We start from the raw sequence: 26,658 nt of genomic DNA, 5'->3' as shown, positions 1-26,658 counted from the left end.
GCCTGAAAAAAGCTATTGAGATAACCTAAAGCATATTTTTTTAAACTCCCTAACTAAAGAATTTAAATCTTTTTGACCTTTCCTCATCCATCTTGCTTTCTAACCTTCCCATTGATTCCCACTGTTTTGAAAATCCAAATTATTTCTCTGTGTCTTATCTAGATTTCTTTTCTTTCCCCACAGTGTTTATGTACCAGTGTATCTGACATGTGTGACTGCTGAGGAACTGGATGGGGAGACATTATTAACTGTGGTTTAAAAAGGGAAGGATGTATCTGAGCTGCTCTAAATGAGCTAAGAGCTGATGTAATTGGTGAGTTTATGTAATTTCTAATCTCTTTTCACCCAAGCCTCATCACTCTCCCTGTAATTCTTCCATAGACTGATTTCAACAGCAGTTCTGCTTACAACAGGAATAGATGGGAGCACAAACAACATGTGAAAAATGGTAGCAAGTCTCCGAGTAAGGGGGTGAAACAAAACCATTGCCTGGGTGTCATAAATCAACACCCACAGGGAACAGAAGCACACTTTTTCCCTCCACTGACATGATTAGTTGGGAGGACGTGGTGCTGCTGATTAAAAAGAGGTAGAGAATGTGTAACAGTTTAATCATAATTTTGTTTATTACTTATCTTCCTAAACAGAGAAAATTATATCAGGACAGATTTATCCCATAGTGAATATCTGTGCCGTGAGTAAAAAAAAGACTGACAGAGATAAGAGCACAGAGACAGAAATTTGGGATTTCTTCAAGATGTGAAAGAAAGAACTCTAAATTTGTAGTCAGAATTTGAGGTTTGACTCATAGGTCATAGCTTTTGAAACTGCAAGGAAACTTAATTGCCTTCTAGACCAAGCCACTTTTATATAGATGAGCAATATGATGATATCCCAAAAGATAAAAGAACTTATCCAACACCACAGAGGTAATAAATAGAGACAACTGCATGGTACAAGGCTGGCCATGGAATCAGAAAAATTTGAGTGTAAATCTAGTCTCAATCATCAGTGATCTGTGTGATCCTGGGCGAACCACTCTGTCCACCTCATTTCTTAATCCTATAAAAGCTAGGGGATAATAACAGCCCCTACTCCCAAGGTAGTTGTAGGCATTAAGTGAAATATTTGTAAAATGCTCTGTTAAACGTTACAGTGCTATGTAAGAACTAACTGTTTGGACACATCTTCCATTTTCCAAATGCCACACTCTTTCCTGAATTGCCTGCTGCTTTCCTATTTCAACTTACGGCCAACATCTAGACAAATCATATAATTTTTACATCTTCTTATCTTCAAAATGAAGGTGCTAAATTAGATGACATCTAAAATCTCTTCCATCTGTAAATCTTAAATTCTATTTGTAAAGCCAAAGATATTCCCGGTTTTTTATTTTTGTTTTTGGTTTTTGGTTTTTGGTTTGTTTTCTTTTTTGGATTCCATTATGATTCATCAATAAATAATTATTTAATTTTTTTCTGAAAAAGAAAAACTAAATAGGGCCAAGAATGATCATATATGCATAGATTATATAAGGTGAGGGGTTATGATAGGCAAAACTTAGGTATCATTTTTTTTCTTTATTTTTTTTTTATTTAATAGCCTTTTATTTACTGGATATATGCATGGGTAACTTTACAGCATTAACAATTGCCAAACCTCTTATTCCAATTTTTTACCTCTTACCCCACCCTCCCTAGATGGCAGGATACAGTAGATGTTAAATATATTAAAATATAAATTAGATACACAATAAATACATACAAAACTTTTTTGTGACAAAAGAATCAGACTCTGAAATATTACAATTAGATTGTGAAGAAAAAAATGCAGGTGTCATAAATGTAGGGATTGGGAATTCAATGTAATGGTTTTAGTCATCTCCGGAGTTCTTTCTGGCATAGCTGGTTCCAGTTCTTCTCTCCATTGGAAATGTTTGGTTGATCTCGTTCTGAGGATGGCCTGGTCCATCAAGAATGTCATCATATAGTAATTTTTTTAAGTATATAATGATCTCGGTCCTCATTTCACTCAATATTAAGTGAAGTCTCAGGCCTTTCTGGAAATCATCCTGTTGGTCATTTCTTATAGAAAGTAATATTCCATATTTCATGTACCACAATTTATTCAACCATTCTCCAACTGATGGACATCCATTCAGTCTCAGTTTTAGCCACTACAAAGGGCTCCACAAACATTCTTGCACATACAGGTCCTTTCCCTTCTTTAATCTCTGGGATATAATCCAGTAGTTACTGGATCAAAGGGTATGCAAGTTTGTAACTTTTGGGCATAGTTCAAACTCTTAAAATGGTTGGATTCGTTACCTCCACCAACAATGCACAATGGTCCCAGTTTTCCGCATCTCCTCAACAATTCATTATTTTTCCTGTCATCTTAGCCAATCGACGGTTGAATTGGTATCTTAGGTGTCTTACTTTGCATTTCTCTATTAATATGACTTGGAGCATCTTTCATATGACTAGAAATAGTTTCAATTTCTTCATCTGAGAATTGTCTGTTCATATCTTGCCATTTTCAATTGGAGAATCTTGATTTTTTATAAATTAGAGTTAATTTCTATATTTTTAAAAGGGCCTTATCAGAACTTTTGACTTAAATTTTTCCCAGTTTATTGCTTCCTTCTAATCTTGTCTGCATTAGTTTGTTTGTACAAAAACTTTTCAGTTTGGTATAATCGAAATTTTCTATTTTGTGATGAGTAATGATCTTAGTTCTTCTTTGGTCTAAAGCTTCCTTCCGTGTCTGAGGTAACTATCCTTGGTTCCTCTAATTTATTAATAATTTCATTCTTTATACCTAGGTTGAACCCATTTTGACCTTATCTGGTTTAGTTGGTATGGATCATCTAGTTTTCTGCCATATTAGTTTTTTTAACAATTTTTTTATCAAACATGGTTCTTATCCCAAGGCTGGGATCTTTGGGTTTTTAAGACTGGTTGCTATATTTGTTGACTGTTTTATCTTGAACTAATCTATTCCATGATAATAATCTATTCCTTAGCCAATAAAATAATTTTTTTAACTGCTGTCTATAAATAATTTTAGATCTGTCAGCTAAGCACCTTTTTGATTTTTTTTATTAATTCCCTTGCAATTTTGACCTTTTGTTTTCATATGAACTTTGTTTGTTATTTTTCTAGGTCATTAAAATAGTTTTTGGGACTCTATTGGTATGGCTTTAAATAAATAGATTAGTTTAGGTATTTGTCATCTTTATTATATTTGCTCCCCCTTAAGAGCATTTAATTTTTCAATTGGTTAGATCAGAACTTAATTTTGTGAAAAGTGGTTGCAATTTTGCTCATAAAGTTTCTGATTTTTTCCTTAAGATAGTTCTAAATATTTTATTTATCAGTATTACTTTAAATTGAATTTCTCTTTGTAACTCTGACTGTTGGATTTTGTTAGTGATATTAAGAATGCTTTGATGACTTATGTGGGTTTTATTTTATAACAGCAACTTTGCTAAAGTTGTGGATTATTTCTAATAACTTTTTAGAGAATCTCGGGTTAAGTATAAGTATACCATCATGTCTTGGAAAAGTGATAATTTGGTTTCCTCATTGCTATTCTTATCTTTAATCTCTTTCTCAGCTCTTTGCTAAAGCTAGCGTTTCTATACAATATTAAAATAGCAGTGAAGGGCGCCTTGTTTCCTCAGAATCTTATGAATAGTTTGCAGTTTGTCTATTCATCTGATGTTACTGATGGCTTTAAATAGATGCTGCAGATTATTTTAAGGAAAGTCATTTATTCCTTATTCTCAAGTGTTTTAATAGGAATGGAGGTTGGATTTTATCAAATGCTTTCTGCATCTATTGAGTGATCATATGGTTTTTTAATTTGGTTTTTAGCATTATATTGATAGTTTTCCTAATATTGAACCAACCTGCTTCCTGGTATAAATCCTATTGATCATAGTGTATTATCTTGGAATGATTTTCTGTATTTTTTGCTAATATCTTATTTAGATTTTAGCATCTAATTAGGGGAGATTGGTCTATAATTTTCTTTCTCTGTTTTCAGTACCTGGTTTAGGTATCATACCATGTCTTGTCATAGAAGGAATTTGGTAGGACTCCTTCATTCCTATTTTATCCAAATAATTTATATAGCATTTGGGGCCAATTGTTCTTTAAATGTTTGGTAAAATTCACATGTAAATCCATCTTGTCCTGGGTTTTTTCTTGGGAGTTGTTTAATTGTGTTCTTTTTTTTTTTTCTGAAATGGGACTATTTCAAGAATTTCTTCCTCCTCTGTCAGTCTGGGAAGTCTATTTTTGGGGTAGTCATCCATTTCAATTAGGTTATCAAATTTATTGGCATAAAGTTAAAAAAATAACTCTTATTATTTCTCTATTTCCTCTTCATTGGTGGAAAGTTCTCCTTTTCATTTTAAGACTACTAATTTCATTTTCCTCCTCCTTTTTCAATCAGATTGCAAAGGCTTATCTATTTTTGGTTTTTCATAGAACCAACTCTTGTTTTATTAATTAGTTCAATAGTTTTTACTTTCAATATTTTTAATTTCTCCTTTTAATTTAAATTTCCAATTTAGTATTTGATTGGGGTTTTAATTTGGTCTTTTTAGTTTTAGTTGCAAGCCAATTCATTAATTTCTTTTCTGTTTTATTCAAGTAAGCCTCTAGGATAAAATTCCTCTTATTGCTTGGTGCATCCACAAATTTTGGTATGATGTCTATCATTTGTCATTATCTTAGGTGAAATTATTAATTGTATCTATAATTTGCTGCTTCACCCAATCTTTTTTAAGATGAAGTTATTTAATTTCATTACTTTTTAGTCCTATTTCCCCTAACTTTTGTTGAATGTAGTTTTTTTGCAACATGATCTGAAAAGAAAACATTTAGTATTCGGCTTTTTGCATTTAATTTTGAGGTCTTTATGTCCAAATATGGTCAATTTTTGAATAGGTTCCATGACTGCTGAGAAGAAAGTATATTCCTTTCTATCTCCATTAATTTTCTCCAAAGATCCAACATACCTAATTTTCTAATATTCTATTTACTTCATAAATTTCTTTCTTATTTGTTTTGTGGTTTGATTTGTCTAATTCTGAGAGTGCAAGGTTGAGATCTCCCCCTATTACAGTTTTGTTGTCTATTTCTTCTTACAATTCTATTAACTTCTCCTTTAGGAAGTTGGATGCCATACCACTTGGTGCATATATGTTTAATATGTATTGCTTCGTTGTTTATCTCCTTTAGCAGGATGTAGTTTCCTTCCTTATCTCTTTTAATTAGATCAATTTTACTTTTGTGATCTGAGATAAGGATGGCTACCCTCTTTTGACTTCACCTGGAATAATAGATTTTGCTCCAGCCTTTACCTTTACTCTATATGTATCTCCTGCTTTTAAATGTTTTCTTTGTAACAACATATTGTAGGGTTCTGACTTTTGATCAGTCGCTATCTGCCTCCTCTTTATGGGAGTTCATCCATTCCATTTATGGTTAGAATTACTAAATCTGTATTTCCTACCATCCTAATAACCCCAGATTGTGTTTACTTATTTTGCCTCCCCAACCCTCTTTTCCCCTTCTAAACTTATGTACCCCTCTTGTATCATGATGCTACCCTTTTATAATCCCTCCCTCCCCTTTGAGTCTTTTCCCTTCCTTCCCTTATTACTCTTTTTTTTTTCCTTTTCCTCTCCCCGTTTTAATGAGGGAGAGAATTTTCTCTAAAACAAATGTCAATTATTTTTCTTTGAGCCAACTCTGAGGAGTAAGATTACACAATGTTCCTCCTCTAAATCCCTCAGATATGATAAGTTTCCTTTGCCTCTTTGTGGGATGTGGTTTCCCTCTTTTATCCCTCCTTCCACCTTATTCTGCCATCATCCCTTTTCCATATCTACTTCCTTTTTTATGTTTATCAATTACAATCAAATTATACATGTATTCTTTTGTATATCCACAACAGAGTACAATTCTCAAGGTTATTTTACCTTTTTCTGCATCTCTTGAGTTCTATGGTTGGAGTCAAATTTTTTTGTTTAGTTCTGGTTTTTCTTCAGAAACAAATGGAATTCATTTGTTTCATTAAATGTCCATCTTCTTCCTGGAAGAAAATGTCACAGCTGGGTAGTTTTTCTGGCTGCATCCAGTTCTTGTGCCTTTCGGAATATCATATTCAGGCCTTCCTTCCTTTAATGTAGAGGCAGCCAGATCTTGGGTGATCCTTATTGTGGCACCTCAGTATTTAAATGGTTTTTTTGCTGCTTGTAAAATTTTTTTCCTTAATCTGATAGTTCTGAAATTTTGCCACAATATTCCTTGGGGTTTTATTTTAGGGTTTTTCTCAGAAGGTGTTCGATGAATTCTTTCAATGCCTATTTTACCTTCATTCTATTACATCTGGCAGTTCTCTTTGATGATTTCTTGTAAAAATATCTGGCTCTTTTTTCATCATAGTTTGGAAAGTCCAATAATCCTCAGATTATCTCTCCTAGATCTATTTTCCAAGTCTGTCATTTTGCAAGTAGATAATTCATGGGTTTTTTCCAGTTTGTTATTTTTTTGTTTTTGCTTGACTGATTCTTGCTGTGTCAATGAATTATTAGTTTCTATTTGTTCAGTTCTAATTTTTAAAGAATTATTTTCTTCATTAGCTTTTTTTACTTCTTTCTGTATATGTCCAATTGAGTTTTTAAATGTATTGTTTTGGTCTGTGGAATTTTTTCCATTTCACTAATTTTATTTTTTAGTGAATTATTTTCTTTTCAATTAGAAACCTACTTTCTAGTGAATTCTTTATTTTTTCCAATTCACCAATTTTATTTCCCTGCACTTCCTGGGAATTTTTTATCTTTTCCAATTCGTATTTCAGGAAGTTGTTGCTCTCTTGTAAGGCTTCTCTTTCCTTTCCCCATATATCTTCGAACTCTCTTTTGAGACTTTTAATGGTCTCTTCTATGAGAGCATCATGTAAAGGAGGACAGTCTGATGCATTTTTGCTGTTTGGGTCTCTTCAGGTTTGCTGACCTGCTCTTTTTCTGCATAGAAGCTGTCGATTGTTCTTTTCATCTTTTTATTCATGTTTTAAAGCCTTTAGGGTATGTCTCCTAGGCAAGGGGGTTACCAGCTTCCTCTGCAGAGCAGGGAGAGATGGGAGTGCTCTGAGTGAGAGTCTTCCCTTCCCCCAACAGGAGGTGGATTCAGCACTGGCGGAGCTATCAAAGTGCCCAGTTGGGCTCTGTGGGTTAGCGATTGCCCTTGGCTAGAGACTAAGGGGTGAAAGTGTCACTGCTCCAGGCCAGAGCCTCTTGTGGGACTGTGAGTATTAGCAGCTGACCACAGACCGCCTGGAACTCTGCCCCAGTGTCTCTGCCCGCTGCAAATTGGCCCTGGAAAAGCTCTATGGCCCCAAGCCGAGCTCCCCACTGTGCAGATTGGAGGCTAACCTGGGCTGCGGCCTCCTGCCGTGCAGGATCACAGCTGCCCCAAGGAAAAGCCCCGTACTTCAGGTTGGGGCTGCAAGCTTGTGCTGAGTGAGATCTGTGCTTTCACTTTCGGTTTGAGGCTCTCCTCAGAACCTAATTTCTCTCCCAGTCTGCGCTGATCTCCCCCTGGCCCTGGAACAACCTTTTTGGTGAGACTGTAGATTTTCTTTGGCTGGTGGGTTGTTCTACTTCTTATCTTTACGAATTGTAGCAGTCAAGACTATTTTTTGAGGCTCGATATAATATTGATAAAGAGGGTAAGAGAAGAGCTTAGAAAGTCGCTTGTGTCTTCTCCGCCATCTTGGCTCCGCCCCTAAAATTTAGGTATCATTTTATAAAAATGGGGCATGAAAGGAAGAATTAATACAGAGGAAGCAGGTCAGGGTGGAAAGCTGGTCATCAGCTTACTTTCATCTGGATAGAAAAGGAAACAATGCATACAGCTGAAAGGTGGAAAAGTCTCAACTTGTAGAGAAGTGAGAGAACTAGGGCACAGGGTGGAAGAGGAACTTGTAAAAGGTCTTGTATATTGGGATTTGAAAGGATGGGAGCTAGGACAGGGTACTTTTGAACATATGGATGGAAATTGAAGGGGAAGGGAGATTCTTCAAGAGGTGAGTGAAGTGGGGGTTAGGAGGATAGAGAAAAGACAAGGTTATGAGAATAGGGTGAAAAAGAGACTGAGAAAATAGTGAATGAAAATAAAATGGAGGGAAATACACAAATATTATAACTTTAGAATGTAAATGAGATATTTATGTCAGCTCTCTTTGTGATGGCAAAGAACTGGAAATCATAGGGATCTCCATCAACTGGAGAATGGCTGAATGGAACATTATGTAGGATTGTAATAAAATACTACTATGCTATAAGAAATTATGAACTCATTGATCTTAGAAAAGTATGAAAAATCTTGCACAAAATGATGAAGAGCATGAAATGAACAGAAACAAAAGAATATTATATACAGTAACAGCAATATTGTTTTAAGAATGATTTTGAGGGATTAAGTCATTTTGACAAATATAAATACACAAATTAAAAATAAAGGACATACGAAGAGACACTATTTGCATCCAGAGAAAGAACAGATAAACAGATATATGTACAGAATAATTTCTATGTACAGAATAATTCTGTTTCACATATACACATACATATACAAACACACATCTGTATATATACATATATATATATATATATATATATATATATATAAATGTGCATATGTGTGTATACCTGTTTGTGTGCAATGGTAGCCTTCTCTAGGGTGGGGAGAAGAGGTAAAAAGAAAAACAATTACATGGCAACTTTATTTATATTTGAAGAAAATAGCAAATTGTACATGATAGATTTGTAGTTTCATATGCCATTTTCATTTTTAAATGAAAAATGTATAATTACTGTGTCATGGAAATGATTCTTTTGTTTCCTGAATTGAAAATAAAATAAATTAAAACAAAAATAAAGTATAGATTGCAAGAGGGGAAAAAAAGGATAAACCTTAAAGATAGACCAAAAGATAAGTATAAACAATTGATTTGAATATAGGGAGGATGGCAGACCTAGGAAGAGTATAGGCAAGGTCTCTGGAATACTGCAGAGCAATAAGAAAGCAAAAGATGAGTCTGGGAAAGTGGAAGATTTCATCAAGAAATAAAAAAGAAGTTTCATAGTTGTTTGATGTTTGTGACAACCCTTTGCTTAATCCCAGGAGGTTTTATATGCTCTCTGTGAAAGCAGGACCCAGTCTCCAAGCCTGGCTATCCTGGAACTTTGAAGAGAAAATAAATTATAAAACCTGGCTAGAGGGGGAGTGTCACATGCCTGATGCCCACCACCAAGCATCTCTTCTCTCAGGAATAAATTTAACTGTCACAGTTCAGATAGGAAGCTCTAGGCTATGTCTAATCACAGTTTTCATCATTGCTAATGTCTCTAATTCTGGTACACAATGGGTGTATACTCTGGAACAGAATGACCTATAATCCTGAACTGATAGAAATATCCCCCAAAGCCTTCCTTCCCCACAATGAAGCCAGAATGCAGGACAAGGCAGAAGATCTGGTATAAGACATAATGCAGCTGCTCTCTGCTTCCCAGGTTCAACTTCTCTCTCCCAAGTTTATTCCTTCCCTATGTCACCGACATATACAAGCTAATTTAATTTAAGAAACACTTTCCTGTCCCTCTTTTTAACTCTCCCAAGTACCCTCTGTAACATAAGTTGTCACTTTGGTCATTTGTAACCCGAAAGAATTCCTGACATGACCACGGGAACATCACAGAGGAATCTCCTAAATTCTATATAAGGTGCCACTTGTGTCCATGTCAATTTTGTGCTGCAAAGTGCTTCATTCTCCTTATTATAGTAAAGGAAGTGTCCCTTATACTTATTTATTCTCTCAGTATTGGCCAGAATTAAAGTTTTGGTATATTAGTTGAATTGATTGCTTTTTGAGACCGTGCTATAATGCCTTGTGCTTTGAAAAGAACCAGTCATTGAATAAAAGAGCAAAGCTTAACTTTCTCCTTTATTTTCACCTTTCACTTTACTTCACCCTTTTTTGATTCATGACAATTCATAGATAAAACCTGCCTCCTTTGCATAATCATGATTTTAAAGGCATAAAATAAATATATTGGAATACAAAGGTAACCAATTATATTGAAATAAAATTAACAGTTTTTTTTTATTTAATTTAAAGCATTATGACATGGTTGCCCAACATATTCAGAGACATGCCTCCTTAAAAAAATAGAGAAATACCCAAAGTGCCATGACTTAAAATAGTCTTCATAAGAACAAGACTTCTGTTTCTCCTTCCTTCCAATGTTATTTAATGGGGAAAGATGAGTTTAAATCCTACCTCAGTACTTAACAGCTATTTGTCCTTGGGCAATCATTAACCTCTGACCTTCAGTTTTTTCTGTTATAAATTGGAAACAAACCCACTGAAATTACTCACTCAACAACTAACTAGCATTTGTTAAGTATCAGCTATGTGCCAGATGCAGTTCTAAGTGCTGGAGAAATGAAATTAGAAATAGGTCCCACCCTCATGGAACTTAACTGCTAATGGGAAAGCCAAAATGTAAATAAATGTTGTTTAGGTGTTTCAGCTATGTCTTATTCTTTATGAATAACCTCATTTGGGCTTTTCTGGCAAAGATGCTAGAGTAGTTTGCCATTTCCTTCTCCAGCTCATTTTACAGGTGAAGAAACAAGCAAATGGGACAAAGTGACTTGTTCACAGTCACATAGCTATTAGGTAGTTGAAGCTGGATTTGAATTCAGGTATTCCTATCTTCAGGCCTAGTGGTTCTATCTACTGTGTCACCTAGTTATCTTGTAAATAAAAAAGGTACATCTATATTACATACAGGAGAGATAAAAGAGAATTTAGAGAGAAAAAGTTCTAACATTTCAGAGGAACAAAGGCACCCTACTATATGACGTTATCATGAAGATCAAATATATCAATAACACAAAAACTTTTCCCAAATCTAAAATAACTACTTACATGTCAGTTACTATTCAATTTACCGCCTGCTATTCCATTCCCACTTACTGATAAAGCATTTATTACCTGTTGAATATATACTCTAGAGGTTCAATGCTATATGCTATTTTATATAAGGTACAGGCTATCTTCAAGGAGTTTAAGATCTAGAAGGGAAGATCCCATAAGAACATAAGGATGAATAGCATGATAATCCACAGAACAAATTAGCTGTGTAGATTTAGAAAAGTCATTTAACTTCTCTAGGTCTTTGTTTACTCATTTATACAATAAGGATTAAATTAGATTATTTTGATGGGGAAGGAGGTTTTTTATATTAGTGATATATTGGTCAGTGTTGGTCCAATTTTTTAAATTTTTTTAGAAGTTTTTAAAGAAAATGTAAATATTCCTTCCTTGGTTTTAATCCATCCTGTAGAATTTGAGGAAGATAGTTCCTATCTCTATATAATTTCAGGTATATAGGGACAGAAAAGCTGATGATTTAGGTGTTATTTTCTCAGTAGAAAAAAAGGACCATCTACCTCTTTATTAATCTCTTGCAGCACTGAGTGAGGCAAATTTATTCAGAGGGGCTCAAGAGTCAAGTGAATGAGTAGTAGCAATCCTGTATATCTGATGACCATGGTGGTTATAGAAACATGGCCACCTCAGGATCTTTGTTCTTTCCAGATCTTTAGTAAATAAGTAGCCTAATTAAAAGCATTTAGTTCATTAGTGAGTTTAGAACATTCAAATAATCTATCAAAAGAGAATGGAGGGTGAACCAGTAGCCATTAGAGCACTGAAATTAGTTGCTGTGGAAGTAGAGAAATCGTCACCCAATAGACATAAAAAAAATTGCCATTCCATACATAAGACAAAATTTGGACAAGAGGTCAAATCTGTCAGAATGATTTATTATGCATGATCTTCATACTCAAACAACAACTGGTTGTACTTTGTTGTATCATTATCTCCTGGCTTTCATTTTATTTTAATTTTTTAAATTATGATGATAATGATACTTGACAATAACATGATTCTTTAAGATCTGAGACCCAGAGAGATTTAATAATTTGCCCATGTTCACAAGCCTAGTACATATAAGAAGTGAGATCTGAATAAAATTCTTCCTGATAATAAGTGCAAGGATATAAGTAGAAGGAAAAAAGAAAGAGTTGCAAGGGGGAGATAATTCCTTTCCAGACTTTGAGTATAAATTTAGGACTTCAACCAGTCTCTTCCTCTTCCAGTCTCTTTTTATTCCAAGGAATTGGAAGACAAAAAATGAAGGAGAGGGAGGGAGGAAAGGAAAGAGGGAGAGAGGGAGAGAGGAAAGGAAGGAAGGAAGGAAGGAAGGAAGGAAGGAAGGAAGGAAGGAAGAAAAGGAAGGAAGGAAACAAAGAAAAAGAAGGAAGGCGAGGAGGAGAGAAAGAAAAGTAGAAGGGAAGGAAAGGAATGAAGGGACCAAAGGAAGAGAAAGAAGGAGAGAAGGAGAAGAAGAAAAGAAGGAGGGAAGGAAAGGAACAAATGAAGAGAAGGAAGGAAAGGAGGGACAGAGGAATGAATGGAGGAAGGAAGGAAGGAAGGGAAGAAAGGGGGTAGGAAGGAAGGAAGAAAGGGAGGAAGAGAGGGAGGGAGGAAAGGAGAAAGAAAAGGAGGGAAGAAAGGAGGAAGGAAGGGAAGAAGGAAGGAAGGAAGGGAGAAGGGAGGAAAGGAAGAGAAAGGAAGGAGGGAAGAAGGAGGGAGAAAAGAAACAAGTGAGAGAAGAAGGGAGGAAGGAAAGAAGGAAGGAAGATAGGTTTTATAAATAAATAATTAAACAAGGGCATACATTCTTCTAAGAATTGTTTATACTTGGAACCAAAAACCATGCAGTACTCTAAAATCAGTCACAAGACATATATGTGCTGAATGACTGACCAGGAAAATTATACTTCTTAGTTTATATCTTGGGAGTCAAATCTCTCAACTAAAGATCCTGAGCAATGGGCTAAACAGGCTGATTCAATAGCCCAGGATAAACTGAGAAACCTTTCAAAAACCAGAAAAATCAAAAGTGTGCTACTAGCCATTCTTTGTTCAGCTTCTCTGACTAAGCCAGCTAATTCTTGGGAATTAGGCTGTGATTCTGCTGTATTGTACATCCCAAGCTCTATTATCTGTGTAATGCTGTTCTAAATGAACAGGCCACTGTCCCAGAAGCTGAGGCCCCAGGCAGCCCCCAATTGGAGTACCTTAGCCTCAGATCCATAGAACAAAACTCCTATAGCTAAGTAATACGAATGAACCTTTCTGGATAACAAAGACGCCTAAATCATGCTCTCCTTGGCACAAGTTCCCAATCCATTTTATCGAACTGCTGCTACAACTAACAAGAATATTATATTGCCTTTCATGGTAAATTGTATTGCAGGAGGCTGGCAAGGACCCCAGGGCACAAATCAGACCTCAGATGAACAAACTTGATAGGGAGGAACTGAAAAGGGAGAAAAGATCAAGAGGTCCAAGAGAGCACCAGTGTCTTGGGAGCCATAAGGCACCAGTCCCCTCTCCCAATACTTGACCACTTGCCCGAGGATATAATGCTGAATTATAAACTTCAGGGGGTGAAAGCAAAGGAAGAGTCTTCCTCTGGAGAATTAAAGTAGCTGTTCATCTTTGGAAAACATATTCACTATTTCCTGACAGGGCCACTATGATTTGGTGCTGCACTAGAGGGAAATTAATTTGTTAATTCAGTTTTTTATGATTAACTTTCTATGTATAACATTGCCCGTGGTGCTTGAAAATCTATAGTGGAAACAGGAGAAGGCCCAGCACTGGAAGACAGTTTATAAGGTTCTTGTAGAAGAAGAGAATCTGAGATAGAAGGGTTTAAATTCCCAATAGTCTGATTCTTTACCCCAAGAACCATCTCTATATTAAGCCAACAAATTGTCATCCATATGTTGCTTGAAGGTTCACATGAGGGAGAATCCAACACTTTTGGAGAACTCTTATTGTGAGGATATTCTAGCCAATGAAATAAATTTGGAGAACCATTGAAAAAAATGTGGTGATCCTTGGATACACATAGTCACACTTTGGAGTGTCTAGCCTTTCTTCAACTGCTAAGTAGTCAGAAACCTCAGGGATAGTGTCCTTAGCAGGAACTGAAAATGGGAAGGATGCTCAAATCATTCTTTCTCTAGCTTCAGTTAGCAAGAAAATGCTTGGAGAATAAAGTGATTCCTGTTCAAATTTTAGGGGAAAAAAAGAAAGTAAAAAAAGCTACCAAATGATTCACATTTCTGCGACCAATTTTATATACCTGTTTTTTGTCCCCTCAGGGCCCCATTGCTTCATAATCTGAAAAAATTAGTACACATTACTCTTAATGGGTCCCAATAGCTTCCAGTAATGTATTTGCATTTCAACAGGAGTCTTTCAGACACAAGATGCCTTAATCCCAAAAGATGATAGGGATTTCAGGCATCAGTGAGAGAGAGAAGACCTTTTGGTGTCTCTCAAATCAAGTCAGTGGATATCAGCACTCAATAAAATCCCCCTCTGTTCTGTGATGCACAGCCTTGCTTTCTCTCTACTTAGAAATCACAAATGTGAACATTTGGATAGGGAAAATGGAGTCAAGTCACATTATCCTGTACAATGAATGACAACTTAAAAATTCCAATTTGTAAATATTAAATTAACATCTATATTTGAGCATGGTCAGAATCCCAGAAGTATTCGACTTAATAAAAGATACTAGCACTATAACAAGAAAGGTGTCCATCAGATGTCGTGCACCGTTTCTCACCAAGGAATGACCTCTCCAGCCTGCTTTCAAAGATCTAGCTTTTTTTTTTCTTCTTTGAGGATTTTCCTTGAGCAGAAATAAAACTGAAAAGAAAGACTGCTAAGAGCACAGATTCAGAAACTGAATTACCTTTGTGGATCCTTGAAGGATCTAATGCAGAGAAGGGCAGACTGGGGGACTAGATGGAAGATGAATCAGGCTTCTCATTTCAACACTAGGACCTAAGAATTTTCCAGTTCTTTGGAACCATTGTTAGAGACTTAACTAAGAACTTTTGCACCCAGAATGTGTTCCACAAGCTATACTTGAAGCAAGAGGCAAAGGACTAGCATCAATTGAGTTAAAAATGATGGTTCAGGTTCCCATCCCAGAACACCTGCTCATGACCACTGATAAGGAGAATACTACATAAAGGAAACTTGGGCAAAGGAAAAGAGAATTCTTCTCAGCCCATTATCTGTTAACTCCCTATCAAACTCATTTTTCTTGCTTAGTATTCTTGATAATACTTTTATCATTTTTATTTTGATGAAGGATTATCAGTGTTATCCATAGCCCTCCAACTTTGATATACACTAAATTTGGATCCTTGAAACAAAATCTGATCCATTCCATGCTACTTATAATTACATTATTTCCTGAAAGTGAGATGAAAAGGAGAGACAAATTGTTTCACTCTAGTACTCCTATATTTAAATGTTTTGGAAAATTCTTTAAAATAAAAGTACTACTTCTACAGAGCAGAGCCAAGATAGTGGAGTAGAGAAGAACTCAGGTAAGGTCTCTCAAAATTTCCTTCCAAATAAGTTTCAAATAGCACCTCAAATTGAATTCTGGAGTGTCAGAGTCAACAAAAAGTCAGTGAGACATCCTTATAGCTTAAGGCAAATTAGGAAGTGGAAAAGAGAGACATGGAGGTAAAAATAAACTTGGAACTCATGTAGATACAACAACACTGGTGGAATGAGGTGATGGTAAAGAAAAAGTACCAGATTTGGCAACTCTCAAACCAGATATGATAAAGTAATCTGGCAACTCGTAAATAGAAACAGAGAAAGACAAAGGGACACAGAGAGACAGAGAGACAAGGATGGAGATAGAGAGAAAGAGACAGACAGAAAGACATACAGAGACAGACAGAACTAGCACTGGATACAGGACGAGACACTCTGGAGATTCCATTGCCTATATCCATGTCTGGGGAGTAGAAGCCCCAAAGTAGCTTTTAACAAAGCTTTTTAACAAAAAATCAGGGACTTTGAATAAGTCTCAAGGGAGGAGGAACACTGAGGAGCAGCTCCAAGCCATCAAGAGTGTTTCCTGAATAAGAACCTTTTAAAGAGCAGTGACCACTCCTTTACTCAGATCACATATTCTGGGAAGCAGTGAAAAGTTACAAACCTCTAAAACTAGTTCTGAAAACTGAAGTTCAAAAAACTCTGAAACATGAGGTAGGACTTCTTCCCCCTCCACACTAGGGATAAAGCCCAACATTAATATAAAGTTCCAAATCAAGCCATAGGATTAAAAAAAAACTGAGCAAAAAATAAGCAAACAAAAAATGCTTTATCAAAAAACAAACAAACAAACAAAAAACCCAACTACTATGGAGACAGGAAAAATCAAGGACAAAATTGAAAGAAGGCAATGAAATCACAATAGCTACAAGCAAAAATATAATGATCTCTTGGCCCTGCTCGTTTCACTCAGCATCAGTTCATGTAAGTCTCTCCAGATCTTTCTGAAATCATCCTGTTGGTCATTTCTTACAGAACAATAATATTCCATAATATTCATATACCACAATTTATTCAGCCATTCTCCAATTGATGGGCATACACTCAGTTTCCAGTTTCTGGCCACTACAAAGAGGGCTGCCACAAACACAGAACAGTTTATTCCTAAAGTGGAACAGTTAAAACAGAGAAAGAAAATTATATACCAATTTCCTAAATAAATATTGATGGGAAAATTTCAAATAAAATTTTAGTAAAGACATTTCAGCAAATTATCATAAGGATAAACCACAATGATCAGGTGAGAGTAATACCAAAGATATAGGACTGGTTCAACTTCCAGAAAAATTTCAACATAATTTTCAACCAATAACAAAACCAATAAAAATAATATGATTATCTCAATAAATGCAGAAAAAAATTTGAAAAAATACAGTATCCATTTCTTTTAAAAACACTATATATCTTAGGAATACATGGAATTTTCCTTAAAATAATAATCAGTATCTATCTAAAACCAAGAAGAAGCATTACTTTAAATACAGATAAAATTGAAGACTTCTCAGTAAGATCAGGGATGAAACAAGGATGCCTATTATTACCACTATTATTCAACATTGTCCTAGAAATGTTGGCTTCAAATATAATAGAAGAAAAAGAAATTTAAGGAATTAGAAGAGGCAATGAGGAAACAAACTTTTAGTCTTTACAGATGATATGATGGTATACTTAGAGAATTAACTAAAAAAAATGTACTAGAAACAATTAACTACTTGACAAAGTTTCAAGATAAATCTACACAATGAACATTTCTACCTAACTAAATGTACTTATTCAGTGTCATAACAATTAAACAACAAAAAAATATTTTATAGAGCTAGCAAAAATATTAAAAAAGCTTATCTGGAAGAATAAAATGTCAAGAATACTAAGGAATTAGTGAAAAAAATTAAAAGGATGGTGAGCAGATCTAAAACTATTATAAAATGATAATCACCAAAACTATGTAGCACTGGCTAAGAAATAGAATAATGAATTGATAGAATGAATTAGGTACACAAGACACAGTAGTAAGTCACTGTCCTAATTCTGTTTCATAAACCCAAACTCGAACTTCTAGGATAAGAACTTAACTATCTGACAAAAATTGCTGGGAAAACTGGAAAATAGTATGGCACAAACATTAACATCTCACAGCCTTTACCAAGATAAGGTTGAAATGGAAATATGATTTAGACATAAAGGGTGATAGCAACAGCAAATTTGGTGAGCAAGAATAGTTTATCTGTTCTAGCTATGAAGAAAGGAAAAATTATGATCAAACAAGACAGAGGAATTATGAAATGGATAATTTTGATTATATTAAATTATAAAGGTTTTGCAGAAACAAAACTAATGCATCAAAGACTAGAAGGAAAACAAAGCTGGTAAACTATTTTAATGCCATTGTTTCTGATAAAATGCCTTATCTCTAAATATATATCAAATTCATAAGAATGTATTCTTAGAACAGATAATTATCAGATGATGAAATTAAAGCCATCTATAATCATATGAAAAAAATGCTGTAAATCACTATTGATTAGGGAAATGCAAATTAAAATAACTGATGTACAACCTCACACCTTTGAGATTGACTAAGATGAAGAGGAAAAGATAATGATAAATGATGGAGGGGATGTGGGAAAACCGGGACACTAATTCATTGTTGATGGGGTTGTGGAATAATTCAACTATGTTAGAGAGCAATCTGGATCAATGTTCAAAAGGTTATAAAATTGTGCATACCTTTTGATCCAGCAATACCACCACCATGTCAGTATTACAAAGAAATCATAAAAAGAGGGGAAAAGCCTATATGCAAAAAAAATTTATAGCGGCTCTTTTTGTAATGTCAAGGAATTAGAAATTGAGCAATTGTCATCAATTGGGGAATTTTTGAAAACATTATGGAATATGAATGCTATGGAATATTATTATTCTGTAAGAAATAATAAGCATATGAATATCAAAAAATTTGAGGAGATTTATGTTAAGGACCATGCCAAAATGTGAAGGGTTAGATCAATTCTCCAAAAGCCCCCACAACTGTGAATCATAACACCCCTGAAGGAATTGCAAAACAGCCTTTACTGATGCAGATGTTGCTTGGGATTGGGAATGAAATAAATTGGAGGCAAGAGGGAAGAGGAGAGAGGTCAGAAAATGCAACTGCCTCTCAGCTTCCTTGTATCATTATCATCCTCTCACATGAAGGAATCTATTCTGCCAGACAGAATTAAATCCTTAGCAGCCACTAGCAGATGGCTCCCATAACAGATTTACATTCAGTGATGATGAGTGAAGTGAGTAGAAACAGGAAAACATTATGCACAGTAACAACAAGATTATGTAATAATCAACTATGATAGACTTAGCTCTTCTCAGAAATAAATAATCTAAGACAATTCTAAAAGATTTGAATGGAAAATGCACTCAACATTCAGAGAAAGAGCTAAAGAGTCTGAATGAAGCTTTAATCATACTATTTTAACTTTTTTGTGTTTTTTTTTCTTTTTTGCATTTTTTTCTTTTTTGTTCTTATTCTTTTTTTCACACAATGATTAATGTGGAAATAGGTTCACCCTAATTTTACATATATAATCTATATCAGATTGCTTGCTGTCTTGAGCAAAAGAGTGGGAAGAAGGGAAGAAAAAAATTGGAACTTAAAAACAAACAAAAAAGAATGTTGATAACTATGTTTACATGGAATTATGAAAAAATGAAATTATATTAAGTAAATAAAAATAATCTAAAATTTAATTCCTCTGAGACAATTAAAATATTATACTATGTTCAGTTTTTTTTATTTTCCCCAGTTATGTGTAGAAACATTTTTTGGTTATACATTTACATTCTTTTTCTACATATTGGGAGAGAAAAATCAGAATAAAAGGAGAAAACCACTAGAGGGAAAAAAAGAAGAAAAAGAGGAAAAAAAGGAACACCACATTTTGATTTAAATTCAGTCTCTATTGAAGATTGTGAAGAAACTCTCTAAATTTTGATGGTATTATCCATCCAAAGTTTATTATGATTGCCTCGAATCACTAAACTATTGAGAAAAAAACAATTCATCATAGTTGATCATCACATAATCTTGCTGTTGCTGTGTATGATGTTTTCCTGGTTCTGCTTGTTTTACTCAGCATAGTTCATGTAACTCTTTCCAGACCTTCCTAAAATCATCCTGTTCTAAAAATAATATTCCATTATTTTCTTATACCATAATATATTTAGCCTCTCCCCAAATGATAGACATCAAATCATTTTCCAATTCTTCACCACCACAAAAAGAGCTGCTACAAAAATATTTTTACACATATAGGTCCTTTCCCCTCTTTTAGCATCTCTTGTGGATATAGACACAATAATAACATTGCTAGATCAAATGGTATGAATAGCTTTATAACCCTCTGGGCATAGTTCCAAATTATTCTCCAGAAAGGTTGGATCATTTCACTACTTCACCATTACTGTTCCAATTTTCCCACATTCCCTCCAACATGTATCATTATCTTTTCCTGTCATCTAGGCCAAGATTTTTTTGTGTGTTATTTTAGCCATCTGAAAGGTGTGAGGTGAGAGTTGTTTTAATTTGCATTTCTTTAATCAATAGTGATTTGCAGCATTTTATATGAATATAAATGGCTTTAATTTCTTTATCTGAAAATTATCTTTTCATATCCTTTGACTATCAGGTGGGGAATGACTTCTGTTTTGATAAATTTGACTCAGTTCTTTATATGGTTTAGAAATGAGGCCTTTATCAGAAACACTAGCTGTAAAAATTTTTTCATCAGCTTTCTGCTTCTCTTCTAATCCTGGCTGCGTTGGTTTACTTTGAAAAAAAAACTTTTTTTTCTACCTTTTCCCCCAAGTCAGGGGACAAAGCTTAGTGTAATTGTAACACCTTGGAAGTGGTCTTAATTCCAAAAGAATTTAGCAAAGAAGCAGAAGCAAAGAGACACATTTACCTAGCTTTTCATGTTATAGATATGCTAATTTTATGGCTCCAGGTAGAACTAAGGAGTGGTCTCAAGATTTTGGCTTTCAATTGACCAATGGATTGTAATGTTTGTAGCATTATATGGATATGGGAGACCTTAGTGTCAGATTCCAAAGCCAAAGGACTTAGAATCATTGACTTATTGTTAGAATAGAAGCCCCCTAAGATCAGGGTACCTAAAAATTATTGCTGTCTCCTCTAGAAGCTATATTACATCATTTCCCCTCTCAAGTAATTGTACCTCAAATTCATTTGGGAGAAAGGGACAAAGATCTCATCTTCTGGAGCTGCTTCATGCTGATAAGGGGTGTAGAGTTGTCCCTGCCTAGTGAGTCCAAACTGGGGAGGGGAGGTAAGATGGCAGCAGGAGCATTCAGAGGAGTGCAGGCTGTCAGATTCAGGTAGCCTGTGGTATTCAGGGTGAACAAATAGTTGGAAGCTCATAGCTTGGAGTCTGAGGAAACAAATCTACCAAAAGTAATGTTAGTTCTCACGAGGTTATGAAGAAACTTCAAGGAAGGTAACATAAAAGCATTATGAATGAGTTTGCCAGAATAATTTTGGGATGGATATCCTACAATTATATCCTTTGTGATGAGAAAACAGGCAATGATTAGGTTAAAGTTATTCTCCTGGGGGGTAGGTAGTACAACTGGGATGGTATCCAGGTTGGGGATGGTGACATTTGGGAATGGAGCCTTTGAAGATAATGTATCAGGTCCCATCTATGGGCTGCCTTGAGGATGTTGATGGCCCAACCCTAATGCCCTCATAGCCCCCCGAGCTCTCTAGCCTGACTAAAGACTAAGGAGTGATCTCCCCACTGGCAGGGGCCCATAGACTGACACTGAGAGCTGGAGAGAAAATACTAGGAGTAAAGCTCTAATCCTTGGAATGTTGTTAAAGGTACACCTGGAAGAAGTAGAAAATAACAAGAAAGAAAGAAAGCTAGGATGAGGGAGAAAAGGATACAGATAATTTTATCTAATAAGTTTACAGTGTTTCCAGGAGTCCTGCGAGAGAGTAATTTCAGGTCCTCTATGGATTCACAGGAATATTTAGGAATGTTGAATGTAGAGGCTGACTGGCTTTCTCACCTCACGCTGCCATAATGGGCAGTGCCAGAGGTACCCAAATTCTTCCCAGGCAGTTCCTGGACAGAACTTGCTTGACAAGGAGGAAATAAAGCCAGGGGAGACCAATCTCTCTCCCCATACCAGGCCACCAAATGTTGAGGTTGTGTAGGATTCCCAAAAGGCTGGGGTCACAGATTAGTTTTGTGAAGTGTCTCAAAAAGATTTGCAGTCTTGAAACCATTTCCAAGTCAAGGGGGCCAGTTTGTTGTGATTGTAACACCAATGAAGTAATCTAAATTCCAAGAAAATTTAGCCATACAAAACATTTTTAAATTTAATGTAATCAAAATTGCCCATTTTGCATTTCATAATGTATTCTAGTTTTTTTAGCCATAAATTTCTCCCTTCTCCAAATATCTAATAGACACACTATTCTTTTTTCTCTTAATTTACTTATTTGATCATCCTTTATGTTCTAAATCATGTACCCATTATGATGTTATTTTGGTATGGGGTATGAAATGTAGATCTATACCAAATTCCTAACATACTATTTTCCAGTTTTCCAAGCAATTTTTGTCAAATAGTATGTTCTTATCTCAGAATCTTGAGTTTGGAATTTTAACAATATTTTTAAAGCAGAAATTAACTTAAATTTCATGGAGAAGTAAGGAAAGGGTTGAGATACTATAATCAACATTAATTTTGACTGTGGCATTAGATAGATAATACTTATTTTATTAAGAAAATAATCAATTTATCCCTTTTTTAGTGTTATTAGGACATTATGTTTTGGTTTAACAAACTTTTTCAGAAATATAGAAATATGTTTAAAATGATTGTACTTATATAATCTATATTGTATTCTTTGCTGTCTTGCCATGGAGAAAGGTAAAGGAGGGAGGGAGAAAAATTTTAATCTTACAAAAATGAATATTGAAAACTATCTTTACCTGTAATTGGAAAAATAAAAAAATAAAAAAAACTATTGAGAAAAAAACTTTTTCTGCATCTGCTTACATAATGATGTCACTTTTTTGGGTTCATATTGCTAATGGATTATTTTAATTATTTTCATAATATTGAGCAAAATCTCACTACTGATATAAATATAATATCATCATTGCAATACTTTTATATGGAATAGTATCCCTTTGCAAATATGTCAATTAAATTGTTATATCATTATATATTAGGCATATTGGCCAAAAATAATGATGAGCATGACCGTTTCAGAAAACATTGGGAAGACTAGATGAACTTATGCAACATAAAGTGAGCACAAACTTTACAACACTAAACACAGTGTTCAAGTAAGGATGATCAACTATGAAAGACAATTCTTCTAATGAATATGTTGATCCAATTCAATTCCAAAGGAATTATGATGAAAAATATTATATACCTCCATAGAGAGGAGTGACAAACGCTGAACGCAAATTGAAGCATACTATTATTTTTTGGTTTCATTATTTTTATTGTTTTGTTTTGTTTTCCAATGTTGCTGCTATGGAAATTTTTTGCTTCACTGTACATAAATAACAGATATCAAAATGCTTGCCTTCTTAAGGAGGGGAAGGAGGTCAGAGGAAAAGAAAAGAATTTGCAACTCAAAATTTCATTTTAAAAGATTATTAATTTTTACATATATTGGGAAATATTTAATGAAATGAATGAAAATATTCTGAGTCGCACAGGTGTCTGAGGTCAGATTTTATCTCAGGTTTTCATTACTCCAAGATCAGGATTGTGCCACAGAGTTGCCATTGTGCAAAAACCACTTGCCAATCTAAACATCATAGGATCACAGATTTTGAACAAGAAGTGATCTAAGAGGTTATTGAGTCCAAATCTTTTATTTCCATCCACTATTCCTAAACATGTACCACAACTATGGCAATTGGTTACTCTACATTATTACAGGGGTCCTCAAACTACGGCCCACGGGCCAGGTGTAGCAGCTGAGGAATGATTATCCCCCTCACTCAGGGCTATGAAGTTTCTTTATTTAAAGGCCCACAAAACAAAGTTTTTGTTTTTACTATAGTCCAGCCCTCCAACAGTCTGAGGGACAGTGAACTGATCCCCTATTTAAAAAGTTTGAGGACCCCTGCCAAGTTCATGTTGTCCAATTTTAACTGGGACCTCATTGTTGTATAACAATCTTTTTGCTCTTTATTGATATACTGAATCATGCTTTCCCATAATAGCTATTACCTTATGCCAAAATTTCTTTCTTATTTTTTTAATAGCTTGTTCTATTTTTTTAAATAGAACTATTTAAGTAATTTATTTCCTCTTCTATTAATCTAGGCAATCTATATTTTTGTAGATATTCCTCCATTTCACTTAGGTTGTCAAATTTATTGCCATAAAGTTGCACAAATTAACTCCTAATTATTACTCGTTTCCTCTTCATTGGTGGAAAGTTGTCCCTTTTCATTCAAAACTTCTTTTCTAACAGCCCCTTTCTCTGTTGCTTTATTTCCTTACTTCTTACTTTATAGAAAAAATTGAATCAATCCACCACAAGCTCCTTCATCTCCTTAATGCTATGCCACATTTCAGTCCCCTTCTGTGTCTTAACCAACCATCTTCCTTGCTCCAGTCTCTGTATCTTCTTGTCAAGGTGAACACTTTGACTTGTGCTCTTGATGCTATCCCTTCCCCTTTCCTCTAACAGTTTTCTTTGTATCATTATTTCTCTCTAATCTTTAATCTTTCCAAGTGTGTTACTCACCACCTATAAACATGATCGGTAGGCTTGAAGTTAATAAAACTTAGCATGAACCTGCCATTTCCATCATGTTGAAGCCTCTTGAACTTGTCATCTCCTTAAGCTATCATCCTATATCTCTCTTTCCTTTTACTGTCATAGTCCCTATCTTGAAATCCTGTGCCTCTCTTTTCCCCTCCCATTCACTGCTCAATATCTTTGAACTCTCACTTCCAACCCAAATGTTCTATTGAAACTTTCTCAAAAATAATGCAGCTCAATCCAGAAAGAAATGATTTATTAAGCACCTACTAATGATAAGAAGTTTAATATAAATATAAAGAATATATTTATAATATATATATTATATATAAACTTGGTTTAACAAACTTTTTCAGAAATATAGAAATACGTTTAAAATGATTGTACTTATATAATCTATATTGTATTCTTTGCTGTCAAAATATAAATAACACAATAATCCATAAAAATTCTCTACAAGGTTATATATATTCTACCAAAAGTATTTTCAAGAAAGACTATATATTTTTGGAAGATTAATTTGGCAGTTGAGTGAAGGGTAGATTGGGGAGAGAGAATTAGGAAGTTATTATAATAATCCTGCTTAGAAATGAAGAGGAAATAAATTAAGAGTGTTGAACAAGTGAGTGGAAGGAGTGAAACATCTTTAAGATATGAAATAGAGAAGAAAGAATCAAGTTTAACATCAGGGTTTTGAAATTTCATGACTGGCAGTATCGTGGTACTCAAATAGAAATAAAAGGAAAAGGAGTAAATTTCGGGAAAAATAATTAATTTGTTTTGGGAACAGTTGTACATGAGCTGTGAAGGACAGCTAGTCAGTAAGTATCCTCCATTTAATGTCAAGGAAAATAAGAGGGAGTTGAGTTATATTGGCTAGCAGGTGGAGAATCTAGTGAATTCAGCATACCAAAATTTGAAGAAGAAAGGAGCTACCAGGATTCTTATCTATTAAACAGGATGACCTTTTTCAGCCTTCATCACATAAACTTTTCTGCAGCTTCTGATACCACCAACCACCTTTTTCTGCTCACTTTCAAACTGTGTTTTACCTTCCTTATGCCTTATTTTCAAATTCCTTTGTGGGATCACCCATCATCTACCTATCTACAAATTGTAAGCACTTCATAAAAATGTTGTTTAATGGATTTTTTTTTGATTGATGCTATCAAAAGAAATAAGAGATTAAAGGGATGGAGAGATTGCAGAAGATTGACAACTTGGGTATATGGGAGGTACTTTGAAATTCATATTGTAACCTTTGATTTACTGGGAAAATTGAGTCCATCTAAGAATCATCATATCTCCTATTTAGGACTGGAATTGCATTTCAATGTCTACTTTTCACCAACTTTTTCTTTGCTCTTGTGTCTGTCCCATCTTCTTGTACCTGAATTCACTCTAGAAAAATGTCTTAGGTTGGTTAGGAAAATGATGTAGCTTTGTGTACCATGGATCCATGGACTTCACTTTGAGAACCACTAGAATAGAGGATGAATGACAACAGGATGATATCCTCACATCTAAAAGTCCTATGACACTCTGGGAGAGAATTAGGTCCTTAATTTAGTATTTTCCCCTACATGGAGAAGAGTGACAGAAGCAGCTGCAGTTTAATAGGCATTGGTTTAAATCCACCATCAGGAAATTTAGATTTGGAAAGAGAATGGACAATATTTTTCCCATGTTAACATCATTTTAGTATGTCTTAGATAATGTTAGTAAACTCAAGTTATGATATTGGCAATCCATTTCAACTGATATGGTTGAAGTAAAAAAAAGAGAATCTGTGGCATTTCAGAAACAGTTTCTGCTGTTCTTATGTGACTCAATGAGAGGCTTGGTCCTAACATACATATGTGCCCAAACCTTGAAATACTCTTCTGCAAGGTCTATTGAATGTCGATGGCATTTGTAACATAATAATCAAAATGAATTGTTGTATTAGTGTAAAATGCATGTGCATGGGCTGATTAATCCTCTTGTAGAGGCTCTGAAATTAAGATGAAAAACACACTGGCAGCAGCCTAATATTAACCCTGTGGGGACTCAGCAATTAATTGGCATGAGGTTGGGTACAGCTGCTAATCATAATGCAGATCCTTAAACTAACACTTGCCAGACCGCTAATTCATCCTCAAACACAGGGAATTAGATAGTGATCAAAGGTCAGGAAATGTCCTTTTTTGTAAGCCTGCCTTTGGGCTCCTCTGCTTTATTAATCTCTCATATTAAGGCAG

This window comes from Sarcophilus harrisii, chromosome 2 (assembly GCF_902635505.1).
Source record: "Sarcophilus harrisii chromosome 2, mSarHar1.11, whole genome shotgun sequence".
Taxonomy (NCBI): domain Eukaryota; kingdom Metazoa; phylum Chordata; class Mammalia; order Dasyuromorphia; family Dasyuridae; genus Sarcophilus; species Sarcophilus harrisii.
The sequence above is the reverse complement of the archived record's forward strand: the minus strand, read 5'-3'. Positions refer to the sequence as shown.